Source organism: Manis pentadactyla, chromosome 2, assembly GCF_030020395.1.
Source record: "Manis pentadactyla isolate mManPen7 chromosome 2, mManPen7.hap1, whole genome shotgun sequence".
Classification (NCBI taxonomy): Eukaryota; Metazoa; Chordata; class Mammalia; order Pholidota; family Manidae; genus Manis; species Manis pentadactyla.
Window position 1 is genome coordinate 168,024,892 of NC_080020.1, and position 12,501 is coordinate 168,037,392.

General features: G+C 43.9%; 1 protein-coding gene across 5 annotated transcripts in view; it reads right to left on the reverse strand.

Annotated features, from left to right (window-relative positions):
• CTNNA2 (catenin alpha 2) overlaps window positions 1-12,501 on the reverse strand; it is a 1,127,693-nt gene that overhangs the window by 337,375 nt on the left and 777,817 nt on the right. The gene's annotated exons all lie outside the window — the stretch shown is intronic.

Sequence of the window (12,501 nt, forward strand, 5' to 3'; positions counted from 1 at the left end):
AATAACTGCTTCTAAGAGGCTCTTTCAAGATAAATGTTTTGCAAATATCTTTAAGACATTAAAGCCTTGGAAGACAGCTTCTCTCTCCCTCTCTCTCTTTCGTGCGCGCGCGCGCACACACACACACACACACACACACACACACACACACACACACACACACACACACACACACACACACACACACACACACACACACACACACACACACACACCAGCTCATTCTTCCTGACCAGGCAACTTCATCCTGATGTGTTTACAATTAGAACGTGACATTATGACACACAGCATGCACGTGACATGCATGTAGACTGTTACTGTTCTACAAGGGAGGTGCTTTGGTAACTTTCGAGGAGGGGTTTGGGATTTAGTCTGTGCATTGAGTTAATTGGGACTGCGGTTATAGTAGCGGGCGTTAGGGGTAGCAGGAACAGGTTCTTTTGGGCTGTGTTTCACATCTATAATTAAACCCCACAGAGAGATCAAGCATACCTTTTTTGGGACAAACAAAAAAACAAATCCCCAAATTGTGGCAATTGAAGGGAAGCTCCTTGGATTCCATTGATTTAATCTCCTCAGAGGAAGGTTACTAGAATCTTATGCCAAAAGCTGCTCTGGCTTGGTGCATTAGGAGCCCTGTTAGTGTGCTTATAAGGAAGGCTTCCAGAAGCAAAGCCTTTCTGGGAAACGTCAGAACCACAGGTCTCCCCCTTACCCCCTAGAAATACAGGTATTGGAAACTGTAGTTTATCTCTTTTCCCCAAGTCTGTTGTTTCTTTCATTCTTCTTTTATTCAATGTAGCCATGAGCAAAAGTGAGAGAGTAATCATGCTTTGTTTTATGCTTTTGGCATCCCCCACCCATATGATGAAATACCATATATGTTGAGACTTTAAGTCCATGTAAATCTAATGAAAGATCGCTGTAAAGAGGACTCTGCCATATGAGAGCTAGAGGGCTGCTGCTGGCCACGCAAAGCTGTGCTCTGCTCTGTGCCTGTGTATCTCTGCGTTGTGGAAGTTCCCTCACATCATTTCATGCCCGTTGCACCTCTTCCTTTGGGGAAGGGAAAGGGGAGGGAGAAGGCAACAGTAAGGGAAATGGTAGTTCTAACTAAGGCTTTGTGGCACTTGAAATCTCTCCTTTCTCAGATTAATCAATCTTTAAGCTTCAAGAAACTTTCTCTGACCTGTCCAAGCAAACTACTGAGCCTTTAAAGGAGAATCTAATTTTTAAAGGTGTAGCACCTTTTCCAGTGTGTTCTTCCCACAGGGGGTGCTAATCTCTTTATCCCCTGCTATCTGAAAAGAATTTAAGGCCACAATTCATGTCTCTTCCCAGGCATTGTGATGGATTAACCCTCCATTTGCAGTCCCTTCCCAGATGATTAAAGTTCAGCCATGGTATAGAGATTTTCTGAATATTTATATAGAATAAAATTATTTTCAAATGACAAATGACACTCTAACACCCGTCTTAGCTCAGGTAGTTTTTTAGGTTGTGTCAGAGGGAGCAGGTGAAATTAAACCCATCCTTTGGTCTTTGCTTAGAGAAAAAGCAGCCTGTGGCCTGATGCTCAGACCTGAGCCATAGTAGTTGAGACCACTGTTCCCACCATACACCCCACGCTCCCCAGATGACGAAGTCATCACCACAAAGAAAAGGGTAGTCCTGCAAAAGGAGACTTTCTTTTAATTCATTTTTGATATTCTCCCAAGCTCCTCAAAGTATAAGAAGAGTGCCTTATCTGTTCTCCCTGCCTGCAGGAAGGCTGATGTTTGGTATGTTAGAATTAACAACACATTTATGAGTATGTGCAAGTAATTAGAGGGGCAAACGCCACTTGTTATTCCTCTGAAGTTTCCTAAGCAACTGCACACAGGGCACTGGAGGGCTTAGGGATGCTGGGGTTTCTGGCTTATGTTAATCCACCTGTCAGCAGGTTTGGCACCCGTTCCACTGGGCACACCCACGTAGATGGGGGCACTGTGGCTCATGCATACCGGTAACATGAGTGGCATCAGAGAACCCTTTCATGGAGAACATTATCAAAAAACTGGAATTTGTATTTGTTTTGGAGAATGGGTATTAAAATGTTTCAGGATAGTCAAAATAAACACCAGTTACCTCCTGTAGCTCAGTGCTTATGCTGTTTGATTTGGGATGGAATGTCAAATGACAAGGAAGCAGGTGGAATATGGCTATTAAACAGGCTCTTGAAATATATTTGAGAGAAATTCAGTGATGCACACACACATACACACATCTGTACATACCACAGATATAGTACTTACATATATTGTTGCATATATATACAGATATACATATACATCTGTGTAACCACACACACATGATCACATTACATAACTAGCCTCCAGCATTAATTAGCTCCTATTTTCTTCTTCTACGATTAAACTTTTACTCAGTAAAGGACCTGATAAAATCAGCCACAATTAAGCTATTACAGACTGGGGTGGCTGATGGTATTTGCAGGAATTAGCTAATGAGTTGGTAGATGCTCTGTAGGCTGGGGGAAGCTTCCGGGCCCCTCAGACCATAGGAGAGTGAACACTTGCTACCTCCTGGTAAGAGCCAGCAAATGCCAGTGCATCCTTTTGAGCTCCTGACTAGTGGGGTCCACCTCAGGGTTAGCAAACATATTTATTCATTAAAAATATCTCTGATATTTTTTTTCCAGGGATCCAGGAGGCAAAATTCTTATCCTGACTGGGCACCATCTCCTGGCTTTCTTCAATTGGACACAGTTCCTGAGGGTCTTCAGTTTTTTGCTCAAAGGGTCTGGCTATTCCATCCTTAAAGTTTAGTCAGAGAGATATATATTAGATGGGGGAAATAAAGTTGTTGAGTAGTTACTTGGTATGGGAGCCTTTACCTGGATTTCAGTATGTGACTGAGGTGCTAGGAGCCTTATCTTTACATGAGGAACTTGAGGCTGAGACCATTAAGCACTTTGTGCAAAGTCCCCCAGCCAGTACCTGGGGACACAGGTACTCCTAGGGCTTCGGCAGCCTTCTCACTACACCTCCTTTATTCTGTCCTTGAATAGTCGCCCCTCCACGCCTCACACAGCAAAGTGCCTTGGGCCAGCCTGGGCACATGGAACATGCACACCATATTCTAGGTGGATGATGACATGGTTTCAATACTTGAATCCAGGAGTTTTTATCGTGACTTTTGTTTTATCTGCCTCTATGCATTGACTGATGCAGGACTCAGCCAACAGACCCCACCTCTCACAGGCTTCCAGAAGCAGTTACATCCAGTTAATCATCCAGTCCAACCTCTATAAACAGAAGGTGTTGGACTCAAAAGATGCTAAGGTATGGGCATCCTGTTTTACTGTTGAGGGCTTGTTCCTTGGTCATTAAGGGGACATTGTCACCGTGGCAGTTCCCAACCAGGGGCGATTCTATCACCCAATCAACGATTGGTAATGTCCGGAAACACTTCTGATTTTCACGTATGGGGAGCAGAGAAGGCTCCTGCCACCTAGCAGGCAGAGGTCTTGGATCCTGCTATATATTCTGCAGTGTACAGGAAAGCCCCTCATAAGGACTTATTTCTTTTTCCCAAAATGTCAAGAGTGTTGAAGTTAAGAAACTCTGCTCCGTGGTATAACTTAATGAGGTTCTAAACCTACATGCTGTGCTCCAGCTTTGTTTGCTGTGGTCTTTCTGATAAGTTAGGTTTCGGTTCACCTAGATCTATCCTTTTTTAATTTGCCTCTCTCTTGGCAAAGAACTGGAAGTCTAAATTAAAAACCCTCAGGTTGGTTGCTAATCAGCAGAGGACCTGTAGTTAGCACATGCTTCTCAAAGAACATATGGCAAAACTTAAATTAACTGGGACAAAACTTGTTAGAACCCTCCATTGACCCACTTTTTCTTGAGCAATACTTCACTTAGGAAACAGAAAAAGAAAATCAAGTTAACGGTGGATATTTAATTAACAAGAAGGAAAATGAGGAACTTGATATTCCTGCCAGGAGGTATTCTGAAGTCTGAAGAAATTCAGCCCACCCGCCTGTGATTTCTTCTTCTCTAACCAAGTCCTGAATGTCTCTGAGGTAGAAATAGGCTTCCATTTTAAAAAATCAATGTGCCTAGTCTAGGCAGGGTAGTCATATTAATCAGGCAAATGATCTCAGACCTTAGGAACAGGATGATCTAGAGATGCAGGCCTCATAAACTGAATGCATTTGGGGCCAGGCAAACAACTCAGATAAGTGAGGCTCACCGGCATATGACATTATGAGGGAACTGCAGAATTTACTTAGAAAAAGGCAATGCACCTTTGATGGGTCCTGGTGAATCACAACACCTCTGCAGGCCAGGTCAAGTCAGTGTTCTAGAAGATCAGGGTCCAGAGCTCAGGAGCCTCAGGCTTTCTTTAAACTTGGTGCTGTTACTCACCTGTCTTGGGTACATCTGGCAATCCTCCTACTGCAGGGGGCCTCTGTCTCTTTGCCTTTAGAAGGATCCACCCAGGTATTCCCTGAGAACCCTTCCAGTCCTGGGCTTATATGTTGCCACTTTTCCCAACAATAAGACACAAAACAAAAGTGGTTTTCAAGCTAGTGTCACTAAACCAGAAAATTAAAATTCCCCTGAACTCCCATTCCCCAGATATTTTTATTCATCAGGCTTGTCGGAATATGATTGAGGAAAGTTAGACTGAAAAATCACAGAGAGACAAGGGCTTCAGAGAGGAGGTGGGGAGCCTGGAGAACAGATGAGAAAGCACAGGCAAGTGTGGGTGGGAAAATAGGGTTTTCAGAATGTGCGGGAAGAGATGAAAGGAAATCCTAGAGAGGACTCACTCACACTCACCCACACGTGAGACTGGAGTCACAGGGATGTGCTGTGAAGTAGGCCCAATAACAAAAGGCTGCAGAAGGCCACCGGGGAGGGTGTGGGATGGGGGTGGGGGCAGGAGAGAAGCACAGGAAAATACATGTACAGGACTCCTGAAATAGCTTGCTGTTTTATGAGCAGTTGGTTACAATTCATGTTAGGAGTTCGGAGCCCTTTTGTAGAATGAGAAGAGGGGAGGAAGGGAAAGAGTGAGAGACTGGGGAAAAACAAAAGGCAAGAAGGGAGTAGGTGGAGGAGGTGGAGAGAGAAAAAAAGAGAAGGAGAGAGCAAGAAGGGAGAGTCCCAAGATGTGTGCTTCATAGCGCTCAGACCCTCGTCGTAAATAGCCGTAAACACCAACTCGATTTCTCACCCTTTCTAACCTCTTCTTTCTTTATTCTGATCTAGCAGGTTGGCTACTCGCTTCTTCTCAATGTCATGCTGGAGAGCCATTTCTCCCCCTGCTTTAGAAGAAGACAACAAAATAGTATTTCAGTATTTAGCTGTACTCTTCTTTCTCTTGCTCAGGTAGGAGAATATTTTTCAACCCTGGCTGCACAGTGGAACTACCGGGAAACTTAACTAAATACTGATGCCTGGGTCCCTCGCCAAGAGATGCTGATTTAATTGAACCCGAGTGTGGCTTTGGTGGGGAGAGTTTTTCAAGCTGCCCAGTTGATTGCAATGTTCAGCCAAGGTTGGGAAGCATGGAACTAGAGGGTCACGGAATGTGCAGCTCAGTGATCTACAAGATCCACAGGTCGGACTGCAGGTCTTTAAAAATACATGGCGGATTGGTGGCTGGGCTGGTTGGGTCAGTGTGAAGTGATGAGGCCCCACAATGACACCACCTGGTGGGGCTGATTTTGGGAGAAAGATATGCAAGCAGAGATGTACTGATGTACTTGCAATTTGTTTCCGAGAACTCCATAGTTTACCAAGTATTACTGACGATTAATTCTTTTACTTATTTTATTCCTCCCAACAATCTCACAAGACAGACACAAATCTGTCTCATTTGTAAGATACAAATTGGGATAGGTTAAGTCGTCTGTCCAATGTTAATGCTACTGCCAGGCTCAGCACTCAAGTAGATGCCACCTCTTTCCAGACACTCCTGGCGCTAAAAATGTCCTGTCCACTCAGCCCAATGCCATCATCTCCTTTGCCACCAGCCCTTTAAAGAACGTGAAAACTAAATCCTGGTAGAAAATTGAGGGATGGATGATGATAACAATTTTATCTATAGAGTGTTGCACTTTAAAAAGAATCTTTGAGGGAAATAACCTAAATAAATTGCTGCAATACTAATACTTCAGGTACTGAAACAGTGGGGTGATGTGTATTTGGACAGGAGATCCCTCCTTGTTCCCTTCCAATGACACCACACAGGACATTGCTCATGTATAAGACCAAATCTGCCAACAGTTTTTAGGGCTTAAAATAAAGCAAGGATAAAGATTTAATCTCCCATCATATTTTTTTCTCCTTAAACAAGCATTCTCTTTAAAAATCATGCACTATTAGGTGTTCAACATCAGTGTGTTTATCTTCAATTAAGAATTCATAATATTGAAAACTATGTGCAGTACGGAGAGATATGTCTGGTTCAGAGAGATCGTAGACAGCCTTGCATAAAAGTGGGAAGGCTCAGCCAGTGGCAGGTGAGACGTAGATTAGCCTGCCATAGAAAGGTCTGGAAAAGCCAAGTTATGCACAGCTAATGGAACAATGCAACAATATGTCTTCAGCTGGCCAAGACAATTCTGTCATTTGTCCCTCAGCTGCAGAGCAACCACACACTCTGTGATTTTGTCTCACTGTCTCCACTCCATAGTGATTGCATTTGCAGTGAAATCTATTTTTTCTTGTAACTGAGTCTGTGGTGTGTGTGTGTGTGTGTGTGTGTGTGTGTGTTATTCTAAAAATAATAGTCCTTCTTGGAATTCAGCTTCATTCCTTTTGCTTGCTGCCCAGGTCATTTTTGTCTGAGTTTCTCATATTGATCCTTTTTTGCACACTGTTTCAAAAATCATAAAGGCACCAAAAGAACAAACATACTGTAGGGAAGAAAAGACCATTTTATAACTGAAATGCAGCTAAAGGTAACATGTCCCTCAGATGTCTTAGTTCTAACTATATTGGTCAACTCATTCAATCCAAGTACCACATTTCTTGTTCTGTCATTAAGTAAATATGTATTGAATGAATAACAGAACAGTTTAACTTGAAGGTGAGGCATCAGCAAGAGGACTATGCTAAGAGTCTAGGTAGCCAGACTCATCATGACCATGTACAGAAGAGACCTCCACTTCATCCTGATCCACTTATGAAAGGCAACCGCCCCCCTATGACAGTGTATGTTTAGTGTATGTTGTGCTTATTAGGTGCCTGGGAATTTGGTACGTCCTCAGTATTTTCTCAGTTAACCCTCCACAAGCTTCCATCCTCTTTGCCCAGAGAAGTATTAATATTCACACTTTGCAGACAGGCAAACTGGGGTTTAGACAGGTTCAGTGACTGCCAATGTCACTTCCCAGTCATTGACCATAACAGGGAGGGTCAAGCACTGACTCTGGGGACACAATGCCTGGGTTCAAATTCTGGCTGAGTTGGCCAAGTTACTTATCCTTTGTCTATAAAATGGAGGTCAGATTTTATGAGAATTAAATAAGTTAGCATTGAGAATTAAAGGAGTTATTGTTTGTAAAATACTGAGAACAGTACCTGGCACATGGTAGGTGTTCACTAACTATTGTGGTGTTGGTGTTATTTGTAATAAAGATAAACAGAATTAAGTCAGACACCCAGGCTATTGTACTCCAAAGCCACACTACACACTTTCTCTTCTGTGATAAGATGATATCCAAATACCTGAGTTCCTGAAAACACTGGGTCTAAAAGGAGAAGTTAAGGAGGCAGAGAGTGGAGTCTGGAGGTACTGAAGGCACAAGTGGTTTCCTTCATACCTTTGCAACTGGCTCAGGTGTCAGCCTCTACACTCAAATTTGGCTTTTCCTGGGTTCTTAAATGGCTTGGCTTTGTCACCGAGTGAACACACCCTGCCCCCAGCATATGTGTGTGTGCACGTAACTGCACACCTGTGCAGGTTGGGCACGTCCTCCAGTGGCCATAGGAACTGAAGGCTGGTGGCTGGCTCAAGGAAGCATTATTCATGTGGGTCTTCAGTGATACAGCAAAACTCACTTCCACATCTGGGCTATTTGCTCTCTGAGTCAATTCCTCAAGGTGGAAAGCTACGAGACAGTTTGTGATTGTTATCTAACTCCCAAACTCTTATTTAATATTGGTAATATTAAATCACACTGGCCCGTGGGACACTAAGCATACAAATTCAGCTGTAGCAGATTTGCTGGTATTTATTTAAAGATTTTTTTTCTCTGTGTACCAGCAGACTGAATCTGGTGCTGTTCAAGCAAACATAACAAAAGGGGAACACATCTGAGGTGGGCTCTCCTCTGGGGGAGGGGCTCATGTACAGAGACACCGACTGTAAGTTCCAGTTTTGCTACTAATTTGCTGCTGGACCTTAGGCCAGTCATTTCCCCTGTCCATACCTTTCTTTTCTCATCTGTGGTAGTGATTTTGGCTTTCCTTCTCATTATCTGGTTTGGTAGGCAGGGTGTGGAGTTAGGGAGGAGAAGGAAAGGAAGAGTAATTTCTAATATTCTCTACTGTTTCTTATCAACAGGTCAGGTTGTGAATTCATCAAACTTCCCCCCAGAAAAGGTTCCCCCCTCCTTAGAGACTCACCCAACACCACAAACAGAGGGAATAAGCTGTTTTGTACTTAGGGAATTAGATATGGAAAGGGGAGCCTGTCCCAAGCCACTGCTTGATCTTTGTGATCTACTCACAAATGACTAAAGCAGGCCTGCCCCTGATGTGCACAGGTGTATTGGGAATACTTTGGCCAAAGCGCACCCCCAGCACGTGAGTCTGTACGACCAGGGCAAGCTGTAGCTATCGGGAAGAAGAGGAGCACATTCCAGTTAGTGTTTTGTGTGGTTGCTTACTTGTCTTGTTGCTTGTTGTGGTTTCCTCTCTTCCCTCCCTCCCTCCCTCCCTTCCTTTCTTTCCTCTTGCCTCATCCTTCTCTTTTTCCTCCTCCACCTCCTTTTTTGTTTTTATTAAAAAAAACTTTTGCCTGAATTCATAGTTATGAGTTACACTCTGCATTCTCAATGGGGGGAGCAATAGTGAGCCAAGGGGGTAAACACTGGCTCTGGAGGGGTTGAAAAAGTCTTGCTTATTTGTATAAAGTGCAGACATGCATACAGCATATGGCACATAAACAGATAGAGATCTATGGTATTAAAACTTCAGAGTGAGGGGGCTGGTAGGGGGGAAATGTTTAAAAATCTTCTTAGGGGAGGAGATAATGAGAAAGCAAAAGTCTGAGAAACACTGAAATAGACAATTATTAACATGGGGAAGAGACAACAGCAAGAAGGTGCAGCACCATGGCAGGTCACTGACTGGAGACTCTGAGAGGGTCAAAGGCGGTCCAGGCTCTTTGATACTGAAAACTGGATTTCAGAGAGTATTTGAAAAACCAAAGTTTCATTTGGGGAATTTGTTCTCATCAGCCCCTCTGGCACTCAATACCTCCCCAGACTTGAGTTTATTTGGAGACTTTATGATGTATTAAAAAAAAAAGAAATTGGGTCCGGAATTCATAGACAGAGCCCCGTTCCTGGCTCTGCCATTTACTGAGTTAGATAAATCACCAACTTTGTGGACTTCAATTCCCTCGTCTATAAAATTTGGAAAATAATTGCCACTCAGCCTGTTTCACAAGGATCTGATAAGGATCAGACAAGATCATGGCAGTGAGGACTTCAAAAGCTGTGAGGTACTAAGCAAGATTTAAGTAGTGGAGGGAAGAGATAGTGGCATGTGGGTGGCCACCTACACAGCATGACTTTAGAGGGCTGCAGGCTTCAAACTCTCCTCCACAGGGATGAAATCCCTGCTGTTAGTCACTGCTCTGAATCAAGTCCTCATGACTCTTCTGTCTAGAATACACCTGGCAGGGAGGCAACTGGACTGTTAACTCCTTGAGGGAAGGGCCCTCATTTCACTTGACTTTGTCCCTTCCCATGTAGCACAGAGTCCGACCTGGCTGGGTCAAATGGATCTGGACAGGTCATTTTTTCAGCTTTATGAACCTTGGCATTCATATCTGATGGTGAAAATGGACATGCTAATGGCTGCCTTGCTGGTTCTTAGGAAGATCAGCAGAGAGCATGGGTGCAGGGCTGGCCACAGTGCTAGCTAAATGAGCTCCCCAGTATGGTAGTCCCCACCCGAGGTTACCAATATATATTCACCTCACACATTGTGTTTTTACAGAGATTAGAGGAAGACTGAAAGACATTAGGAACAGAGAGTTTCTAGAAATGGCTTCTGAGAAGTAGCTGTAAGAGGTTAATTTAAAATGAGCCTTAACTTGGTAATACAGAAATCTCTACAGAGGGGAAAGCTGGGACATGGATTAGCAACTACAGCAAGTGGGAAGAGAGACAGCACCTCTATTAGTCCAAGTCAGGGGGAATAGTTAGCGAAGGACGAGGCTACAAAGATCCCTTCATGGAGGTGCTCTGAGACTTGCCTCAGGTGCCTGCCTTTTCCCCCTGCCTTTTTCAATACACTGATTCTCCCCAGTTCTGTCAGTAGAGTCAATCCCCAGTCCCCATTCTCTGAGCATACCTGTCCCCAGAAGCCTATACCCTGAGAGCTTGAATTGAAACTTCAGGAAGGAGGTGTGAGCACAAGTCAACCTTGGTTCAATTATAATCACTTACTGCACCATATCACTGTCATCAAAAGTGTCCATTACTCTTCTGGGTCCTCATGCACAGGCTACTGCCGTGGTCTGACATCTGCAGGCCAGTGAGACCCAGTATTCTTGGACCCCACAGCCAGCAGCCCTGAACTGCAGCAAAATCCAGCAACACATTCATCAGCCAGCAGCCTGCTGGGCACCACCGGTTTACCCAGGGCTGCCCACCCCAAAGAACTGGGATGAAAGCAGATGGGAAAGAGGGAGAGGGTCTGGTTGTGTTTTTATTTGTTACCAGGCTCAGCTCTTCAGGGAAAAAGTAAAGGAGAATCGTGCTCTGAGCTGGTGCCCAGCCAGGCTCCCTGCCCTCCTTGCTAGCCCAAGCACTCCACCGTCTGTGCAGACTGGATAACAGCAATTTCTGGAAACACACCAAAGAGTCTGGGCCAGTCCAGAGGCAGCAAATTCCTGCTAGCTGTGTGTTGGGGTGTTAGGGATTTTATTTTTCACCTTAATTCTTTTAAAAACTGCCAGCTCTTTGAAGCACATCTGTTATCAACAGCTTCTGTTTGTAAAATGAGACGGAAGGTATCCTCTCTAGAGAAATCCCTGAATCTTCTCTGTAGTTCAGTGCTTCCACTGACAGTCTGGTTCACTGAGTACGACTGTGGTAAATATTAAAGAATGTTAATAAAAATGAGATGAAACACCTGGGGATCTTTTTTCCTCCCCAAATTTTGCTTTGCTCACTACTAAAGTTTATCTTGACAGAAAATTTACTTCTCCAACCCACATCATTTCCCAAAGCAATTTTCCAACAGCAAGCATAAATTTGTGGTGATCGCTTAGAGGTTTTCGATCCCTGCACTAAGGAGGCCATGGGGTTTCCACTATTTGTCCTACCTTCAGGTAAAGTAAAAACTCAGGATACTCACTGGGGTCCCTGGCTAGCGAGTAAGGGTAAGAACCTGGAAATGCCTTTTAGGTTGCCAACCTAAACAGGCTTGGTGCGAGAGAGAGTTTTGAGTATCAGGGTAATTAAATCATTAACTAAGAAAATAATTGCTTAAACCCACATAGCTGTGTTCTCAAGTGGGATGAGGTGCTAAGGAAACACAAAGCCTTTACGTTGCACTGAACTTTGATGTGCATAACAAGGAAGGCATTTCTACTCTATCAGAGGTGTGAGCTGAACACAGCACTTGAGATGAAACATGTGCCCCCCCTGCCTGTCCTGCCTGCTTTGTCCTTGGCTGTTAGGACCCTAGGGATCAATATCATTGTCATCAGTATCCTTATCACCGTACAGTTCCTCCTACTCTTTCTCACCATTACCTTTAGTACAAACAAATCTATTGTCAGTGAAATATGTTCTGGCTGCGTACACAGTGAATCTCCACGGCAATGCTATTTGCAATAGAGTAGAATTCAGTCTGTGGACCCCCTAGATTAAATCACATAAAGTAATACATGTGACACACTTCATAAGTGGTAAGGGCTGATGAAAACACAGAGCACCATTTGGGGGTCTTCCAGGTGTGACAGACCCAACCCAAAGATGCTGAAGTCATTTATATTCCCCTCTCTATGCCTATGCCTCCTCTGTCCCCTTCTTTAATTCCAGTCATTCAAATTTTCATGGCAATACAACATCCAGTTGGAGTTCTAAAGACATCTAGGATGTCTTTTTGGAAAGAAAAATTCCTTCAGGAAGGAAATATTTGAGGGGGGGATCAGTGGACTATCCAGAGCAGAGAGATGTTTTAGATAATGTCTTTTGAGATTGGAAGGGTACTGTGGTTGCAAACAGCAGAAATCCGG